The 9,032-nt window shown below is 48.6% G+C and overlaps 1 non-coding gene across 1 annotated transcript; it reads left to right on the top strand.

Moving 5' to 3' along the window:
- The first annotated feature begins 4,414 nt into the window (after positions 1–4,414).
- Positions 4,415–4,567, top strand: LOC144164766 (5.8S ribosomal RNA). The gene has a single exon (XR_013321241.1). It is a non-coding gene; the product is annotated as a 5.8S ribosomal RNA (ribosomal RNA).
- Positions 4,568–9,032: the final 4,465 nt, after the last annotated feature.

The following is a 9,032-nucleotide window of genomic DNA, read 5'->3' as shown; positions in this document are numbered from 1 at the left end:
ATTTCTACCCCCCAAAATGAACCCCACACACTGACTGGATACATTGTGATTCTCGCCCATTAGAGGCATACTCGCCGCACCCTCCGAACACCACACCGGTGCCTCTCCCGAGACGAAGCTACAATTTGGCGGCGGCTTCAAACGAATACCTACTCTCTTCCCACCCGCCTCCACCTCACCTTCCCCACCCAACAGCATTCCCTCTGCGCTTACTGCCCTCAGCCTGGCACCCAATGCCATATAGTAAGGGCGCGCCAACGCACTACAGACTTCCCTCCACTTTCCAACCCCACCTCCGAGCAGTGGAAGGCTTCCCTGGCCAGCCCAGACCCGGATAGCCAGCTCAACCTGGTGACCCGGGAAACGACTGCCAGCCGAAGTCCAGGCAATCCGGAGTACGGCTGCCTTCCATGGGGCGAGGCCCATACATAAGCCTCTGCCGCGACAAGTAGAAATATTTCTCTCTTCCTCTCTCTCTGGTTAGTGCATTTAATATCTCTTGAGTGTCAGGTTGCTCAGACTTCCAATAGAAATAGGCGTCGTAGTATCTGTCTTAAAACCTGAAAAGGTACCTACACACATCATGTCTTATAGGCCGATCAGTGTGCTTATTTGGGTTGTCAGGCTCACGGAGAAAATTTTACTCCAGGGGGGGGGGGGGGGGGGGGGGGGGGGCTCGAGAGACATATACTCCCCGCACACGTCTGGTGTTAAGAAAAGCAGGAGCAACATTGACAATGTCCTAACCTTCGTAAGGAATGTCAAGGGTGCCAAAGCTTTGCCACACATTACCACTGGACGGCTTGTAGATGTTAAACAATCATTTGACTCCCTCGAGCATGATGCCATTTGGGCAGCCTTGAAGACCATATGCATTGGAGGCAAAATGTATGCGCTACTTCTTTGATTATCTCTCAGACAGGTCACTGTATGCCAACGAAAGATGGTGACACAGCTCTTCACATTAATGGCCAACTGCACTCAAATATTACCTCGACAAAATTTAGTTTTAATGCGTAATAATTTAGTTTTAATGCTTTTTCTATTGTATATCAATGACATTGTAGATGTAGTTAACCCTGGTGTTCAGATTCGACTCTTCGCGGATGATTGCATCCTGTATAAAAATGTTAATTCGGCAACTGATAAAGACGACCTGAACAATAGCCTAGGAAACATTCTGAAATGGTGTGATGAATGGGGCATGATTCTTAATGCTAACAAGTGTGTGTATCTTCCTGTTACTCGTAAAATAACAACACTCAAGCATGTGTACAAACTAGGCTCATTGCCGATCGAAGAGGTGAACAACTATAAGTATTTAGGCGTGACACTAACAAATAACTTGTCCTGGAACCTTCACATCAACAACGTTTACTCTTCTGCCTTCCGAAAGCTTTGTTATCTAAAACACAAACTTAAAAGTGCCCCGCCTAGCGTTAAACTTTTAGCTTACGTAGCATTAATAAGACCCAAGCTCGAATACGCGTGCGCCGTTTGGGATCCGTGTACTGAAGTTAACATTTCTAACCTTGAACGAATTCAAACAAAAGCTGTGCGGTTTATACATAACAAATTTTCCCGAACTGATTCACCCTCCGAACTAATGAAAATTAACGACCTACCTTTACTCAAAATTCGAAGACAGCAATTCAGACTTGACTTTCTTTCCCTACTCGTAGGTAACAAACTAGCACTCGACCCTTCACTGTTTGTATCGCCCTTAACAACAAGAGTTACCCGGCACCGCCAACCCCACGCGCTTACTCCTTACTTTGCACGAACTAATCTTTTGAAGTTTTCTTTTTTTCCACGCAATATATCAGTGAGTGGAAAGACCTAGCCACAACAAATGTGCTGTCATAAAGTGGTGTATTGCTGTTGAACTGTGCTCGCTTGTATCGCCCAGCCTGCTTGGACCTAGTGTCCGAAGTATTATGTAAATAAATAAATAAATAAATAAATAAATAAATAAATAAATAAATAAATAAATAAATAAATAAATAAATAAGTACCACCAAATCAGCTGGGACATGGGTGGTAGCCCCGTGAAACGCCTCGTTAATCAGTCAGAAGCGTTTAAAAAAATTGGCTCCAATCCAAGGTGTGAAGGTGGTTGAAAACCAAAGCTTTAAACGACACCAACAACAATTGCCCATGCGATGTCACTTGAATTCACACACGTGGCTCTAAAAAGAGCGGAACCAGACATTCTTCCAGCCGTTACCTGGAATTCGTGGGGGCGGCGTCTCGAACGCAGGAGCGTCGGCCACGGCCGGTCAGAGCGGTGGACGCCGCCGCTTTTGCGCAGCCGTGAGTCGGAAGTGAGAGAAAACAGAGAGGAACGTCTTTCGAAGGGTGAGACAGCGGAATCTAGTCATCCTGATGCGGTAGCTCGGGGCTTCACCACTGCGCGACACAAGCGCAGACACCGAAACAATTCGGCATGTGAACTTAGTGATTCCCACTTATACCGATTTAAACTAGTTAGTTTAGTAAGCTTGAGAATTGCGAGAAAGCTGAGGGAACTTTTATAATCGCTATTGATCAGATCCAGTTGCTCCTTTCGCCTTTAGTTATACTTGTTAAAACACAAATTGGTATTCACCAATTAGAGAACGGAGTCCCATTCGTGGCAAGCAGTGCGCAAAAGGTAGCGTTTCTCTAGAGGCCAGACGTCTGTATGTGGTCTGTACATTTTGTATTTCCGCCTTGCAAACCAATCCTTAACATATCTTCGCCGTACGGCCACATAATTCCGACGGATCCGGCCTCCCCAGCAGGTGCTGTCAAACAAGTTAATCAAGCCGTGCAAATGAAGCACGCAATGGACGCGAAGTACTCCACAACAGGCCAAAAACAACCGTCGCTAAAGCAGACGACAAAGGCGTCCCTCCAACGCACCCGCCGGTGCGAGCGGGCTGCCGCGCGCGGGGAACGCTGGGTAATAGCGCCCTATCGCCGCGCCATCTACACTGAGCTCCGGGATTGACAACCCCCTCCCCCCCCCCCCCTCCTTATCCGCGTTCGGAGTTTCTTGTTCCGCACATCACAAAGGAATCGTTGGCTGGCAAAGGTAGGAAGCTTTGCTTGAAAATCTCCGCCGTAGACCACGCTGCACCCGCCGGCGGATCGCGTAAACAGCCATGACGCGCTTGTGGTGCTCCAGCCGACGGGGGCTTCTTCCTCTGGCCAGCCACGCAGCCGGAGAACCGGTCGAGCTCTGTTGCGAATGTTTCACCCATTCGCTGGCCCGAGCGCGAGTGTAGCTTACGCGCATACTTGCTCCCGAGCTGCTGACCGTCCGGCCGCTCGCTTGCCGGCTGCAACATCGTTTTAATGGCCGCGCGCTCCTCGATTTCGGATTCAAAATCGCTGACTTTTTGCTGACCGCTTGGGGCGTCTACGCGCGTATTACATCTCTTGAATTTTGAACCTTGCTTTCTTTGTAGGCAGACTATAGGGAAATAGTGTTTTATGGAGGTCGAAATTTTGAGTGCAGTTGGCAGTTAAACAGGCGTAAGTATAACCAGTTAAAAAAGAAAAAAAATGAAGGGATGTAAGGGGTGTTAAAAAATGAACAAACAAAGGAGAGGAAAAAAGGCCGAAGAATGTTTGAATGACGAAACGGGGATGGAAGAGGGCTTTGTGCGGAAAGAGGAATACGTGTAGAAGAACCTACCACCGCAAAACCACCAGACCCAGGGAGGGGCCGGTCAAGATGTAAAATTTATTGAAATCTGCTATCCCATGTGCAAGTGCAGATTCAAATGAGTCGATTAAAGTTAATGCACTTTCGGCGTAGAATGGGGAGTACTAGCCATGCCGGAGCGTTAGGGGGGGGGGGGGGGTGTTCAAAAACCATGCCTCCCTCTCCTGGTTGGGCTAAAAAAACCCCGCGGGGATATGTGTGGTCTTGTACACTCCAGGCCAGTAAAGTTAAAGGGACGGAAGTCATCAAGGGTCTCCAAATTCAGGCTAGCAGCTCTTCACAGTCGGAGTAATTGTGTCCCACAGGGAGGAACTTTACGCGTGACTCCGTTTAACATTTGCATAATTGAATTTTCAAATTTTTGCCGCCATCTGTTCACATTTCCATTTGTGTTCACGATATCCCCCCATGGTGCTCTTGTCGTAAGGCTTGTATTGCGTGCAAGGCATGAACAGTCCATTGGCTCGATGAAATTGCAACGTTCATAGCAGCGCGGGGCCACGAAATTTTGAGGTGTAATGCCATTGCATTAAAGAGGTACTCACACAAAATTTTGAAGGTGAGATAACTTCGGAGATAGATTGGTGTGATGAACACACATACATCATCTGCAAAATATCAGCGGCAAATACAGCCTAGAACATATTTAAAATCAATTTCAAATTGTGCGAAACGTAACTGAGCTGCCAGCGGAGGACCTCACGCCATCGAATATGAATCACTCGGTTCTCGGGTCGCTGAAGAACGCAGCCAGCTGCGAGACTTGGCGTGACTTGCAGGACACACTGAGCACTAATTCTTTGAACGCACATTGCGGCCTTTGGTCTTCCCTTGGCTTCGTCTGTCTGAGGGTCGGAATCGCCGTCGCCTCGACCATGTGCCCATCGCTGCCATCAGCGGGTTTCACTCATTCGGGCTAGTCGGTCATCCTCCAAGTTTCGCGCTAGCAATCGGCCCTGCGAATGGCCAGTGATCGTGTTTTTGGGCTGAACATGCCTCACCCTGCAGTCAGAAATCCCCTCTCGTTCATCACCATCCCCTGGTTATTTTGTAAATGAACAACATCCAAACACGTCACGAGTTGGCATTGGCCGCTTCCGCACTGCTCCTTTACTGGCGTTTTCTGCCGGCTCGCTGCTCCAACCGCAGGTCGGAGCTTCTGTTCTTGAGCAACGAACAACCCTATCGTTGGCGGCGGAGGCGCCGTAATTTCGTCGGCTCATCGGGCAGCTGGCCGCGACCTAAGCTCTACAGTGATTCCAGGCACTCTATTTGTATTGCTTTTTATTACACTGGACGCGAGAATGCGCCGGGGACAGGAAACGCGCGCTGAGAGAGCCGCACGGTCGCTGTGAAGGCGGCGGCCACGGCCGCGAAGTGGCGCAGGCCGGCGCAGGTAGCTCGAGTGATAGCTTGTTACCTCTGCGCAAAATTGGACCCAAGTCCAAAACATGGCAGCTGATATGAGAAAGAATGTAATGATGCGATGGCGGCTTGCACAAAAATTGTCATCTGCACCGCTTACGAGAGCGGCAATCGAATATCCGCCGCAGTGCTAAGCCGAACACATCTGAAGGCGGAACTGTAAGCAGACCGGCCGGTTTCTCCCAGCGCATGTCTTTCCACCAACGGTCTCGAGCGTCGCGCGTCGTTCTCTAGCCGCGGCAGCAATCTGCACTCGCAGCGCCTGCGTCACGTCCACGGTCGCTTTTTAATTAAGCGGCTCACGAGATCAGTATGTGGGGGCATTCGCATAAACTACCGGCGACACGGATTCGACAGTGCTATATATATACGGCAGCTCTGCTCTGTGATATCCGCCCAACGGTCACGTGGTCAGCTTTGTTTATACAAAATCTGGCGGTTCACGGAACCCGCTGAAACCGAAACTGCGACTGGCCGCATTGAAAATGCCTCTAATTAAACAACCGTCACACGATGAAAAAAATGAGGTTTCCACGCGTGATGAGTAGGTCACCTGCTACTTATTGCAACAAAAAAACCAAGATGCAAAATTTTTGTGTCAGCGCCCTTTTAAAGGAGCCATGAAGACAAAACACAAGTTTAGTTCATTCAAAAGTCGGCCTCGTTAGAATCATACTGACACCAGTTTTAGCGTAATCTTTGCTCAATAAGCTATATAATTAGGAAAAAAGGGAATGGCCATGCGACCAACTCGCTTTTTTCTCGCAATGGAACCTATGATGTCATACCAGCCTGCTTTGCGATTGGCGGAGGCCGGCAAAAGGAAACGCAAATTAGGCTGAACTGATAAGCTTGCAGAATAAACTATTTGTGCTTAAATTTAGGGCACTTCTTTTTAAAGCAATAAGAATGGGGGGACAAACAGTGTAAGTTACGAAAGCTCATGTAAACACAGAAGTACTGATGCGTACTGTTGTTGGTACTGCACGCACTATGCTTGGTTTAGCTGCACAGGAGTCCGGGTTTGGGGTTGTCTAAGACCACACTGGCCGATTGACGCAAGCAACGGTGCCTTACGTGACCATATTTGTCGACCTAGCACTAGGTTTTACGAAACGATAATTTTCTCCCTGAACAAAAACAAGCCAGGTTTACATACGGTCAAAAACAAACCAAAAGCAGAAAACGGGTTGCCATGGTATGGTGGCGCCATCTAGGTTCCGTAACGTAAACAAACGCGCGAACGCCGCCGTAGGATACCTCGAAACCGGCGCCGCCGTAAAGGGTGGAGACACCCTTTGAACGGTCCCGTGAGGCCGCGATTGGGTGAACGCGCTCTACACGTTGTTCTTTTTGTTTCCCACACTAGACCCAGCAACTCGAAACAGATAAGATGATTCAAACTTCGCCAGTAAACCGCGTTGCGGCGACAATTTTAGCGCGGTTATTATACAATGACTTGCTTCCGCGGCGAGTGAATCACCCAAAATGGCGGCGGCTCGAGGCATTCCAGGCTGCAGAGCGGTGGTATATATTTCTAGGGACAATGGCGGTGGATTGCAGACCACGAAAACACACCACAGAGCGGGAAAATCAAAATTTTAACCTAAATTGATTCATTTCTCAGTGAATAAACATCGTTTGTATCCAGACGAGTGCTGGGGCACTATAATACACTAAATGTTTCGAATAAAACAAGCTTGTATTTTGTCTTCATGGCTCCTTCAACCAGGGGTGGTCTCTTCCGGTATGTCCTAGCAGTCTCATATGCTTCTCTACAGCATGTAGAAAAAGCCACATGTTTCTAGAAGTTCTCTTCGACAAGAAAATGACATGTTCAGCACACATACAACACTTGTATAAAAAATTCAAGGTAATTGCATCAGTCTTTTGTATTATCTCTAGCAGCGTTGGAGGATGATCCGTGACGTCTCTGATTAGGCTCTACAACGCACTCTGCGAGCGATTGTTCCGCTACAGCCTGCCTGCCCTGCAAACATTGACGCACGGCTTCTGGAAGGCTTGCAAGACAACGTGATCCGTGTATGCCTCGGAGTATCGAAACTCCTAAACCCTATTCCTTGTAATTGCTTTTAAGGCATGGGTTTACTATTTTCGTCCAGCGATTTTGTGGAAGATGCGCAAGGTGACCTTTTGACCGGAGACACGCCCACGGCGACACAACCCTCGAAGCCCATCGCGTGATTCGCCGGGCCCGCTGTCGGTGCTGCGCACAAAGCCCTGTTTTAAGTCGTTCTGCTCACGTGACGGCGGCGGCCGCGACGGGATGGGCCGCTCAGCTGATGGCCGGCCGACCACATCCCAACATTCCCTGGCTACTGCATCTTTAACGGAGTTATACTGTATTTTACGACCGGGGTACCACAGGCCAACAATATTTACCATACTATCCCGAACATTATTTCATTCGGAAAATGTACTTACCGTTCCTGGCAACAAGAGAAAGTCTACGTTACCGGTTTGGAATGTAATGTCAGAACTTTCGTACTTACGGGCTGGCAAACAGTAGATATGGGTGGACATTGAGAAAGTTCATATTTATGCGATGTGGAAAGCCGAATACGACGAAGGCAGGACTAGAGGTCAGGGGAAGAAGAGAAGCTTGAGGAACAGAATAAAATGATGGTTCCTAAGTTAACAGCCTCGGATCATTACATTGGCGCAGCCGACAGGACTCCAGAGACGGACACTATGTGGATTACTTTACATGCCACGAGGAACTCATGAGGCGAGTTTTACTTCTCGTCATGCCAAGTCGACGACGAAGTGCCGTACGACTTGCCCGAGTGCATCAGAACAACACAACTGTGTGACTGGGTTGCTAAGAAGTCCGGCCACACAACGGAGGGCCTGACTACCCAGTCTTCTCTCAAGCACAGGGTGAAGCTGTCCGAGTTCCAGGAATACTCCATGGAGCCAACCATGAGGGCGTCAGGGAACACGAACACGACACTGAGCGTTAACGTTACCACCATAGACCCAAGCCTTCTTCTGATTCTGCAAGAGCAACAGCGGCAGGCAGAGAGGCAACAACAGCTCATGGAGACCCTCATCGCTACGGTCCAAGCTCAACAAAGACGGCGCACAGCCGGATCCGTTTAACAGAGAGAGTTTAACTCATGAGGATTCGATTCGTTCCTATGAATATGCATACGAGAAGAACTCCTGGCATGGAGCTAACAACCGAGTGGAAAACAAGCGGCTGTTTATGACGGGACTTGCAAAGAAGTGGTATGAGCTGCATTTATTCACACACGCGTCCGGCAGCTGGGACAGCTGGAAGGCAAGCTTTCTCGCAGCGTTCAAAGAAAACGCTGTGGAAAGGTGGGACCGTGCAATTTTCTATAAATACCGATCGGGCAAACCATTGGAGTGTTTTTACGAGAAAAGGCGCCTACTGCTGATGGCTGATTCTGATGTCCCAGTCTTCATCTGTGCCACTGATTATTCACGGGTTGCCTAAGGATCTTTCGAAGCAGGTGCAGTTTAATTCCCCAAAGACAATCGAGGAACTTTTGAAGTGTTTTCAAGGCTTGTGCATAGATGCTCCTCCGAGAATTCAGGGTACGCGACGTTTAAATGTCGAAACCGGGCAAGCGTCACAGATGTCTGGAACTTCCGGAGTGTCATCGGGTACACAAAGAAATTCGTACCGAGGACATGGTGTCATAAACCTCGCGTCACCCTGCAATGACAGTATAACCCCGGATGAGTCCTGTCATGTCCAAGTACATAGTGGCGCTGAAGCAACTCAGAAAAAAACTAATAAATGAGGGTGATCAGTCCCACCCGACGACAAAAATTGAGACTGTTTACTTGACCACATTAAATATTATTTTCATAACTTTGGGAGTTAACGGCACCGACGTCACAG

Source organism: Haemaphysalis longicornis, unplaced genomic scaffold (genome assembly GCF_048455015.1).
Source record: "Haemaphysalis longicornis isolate Haplotype H1 unplaced genomic scaffold, Haemaphysalis longicornis Haplotype H1 scaffold_138, whole genome shotgun sequence".
NCBI lineage: Eukaryota > Metazoa > Arthropoda > Arachnida > Ixodida > Ixodidae > Haemaphysalis > Haemaphysalis longicornis.
This window is presented reverse-complemented; position numbering and strand designations above follow the sequence as displayed.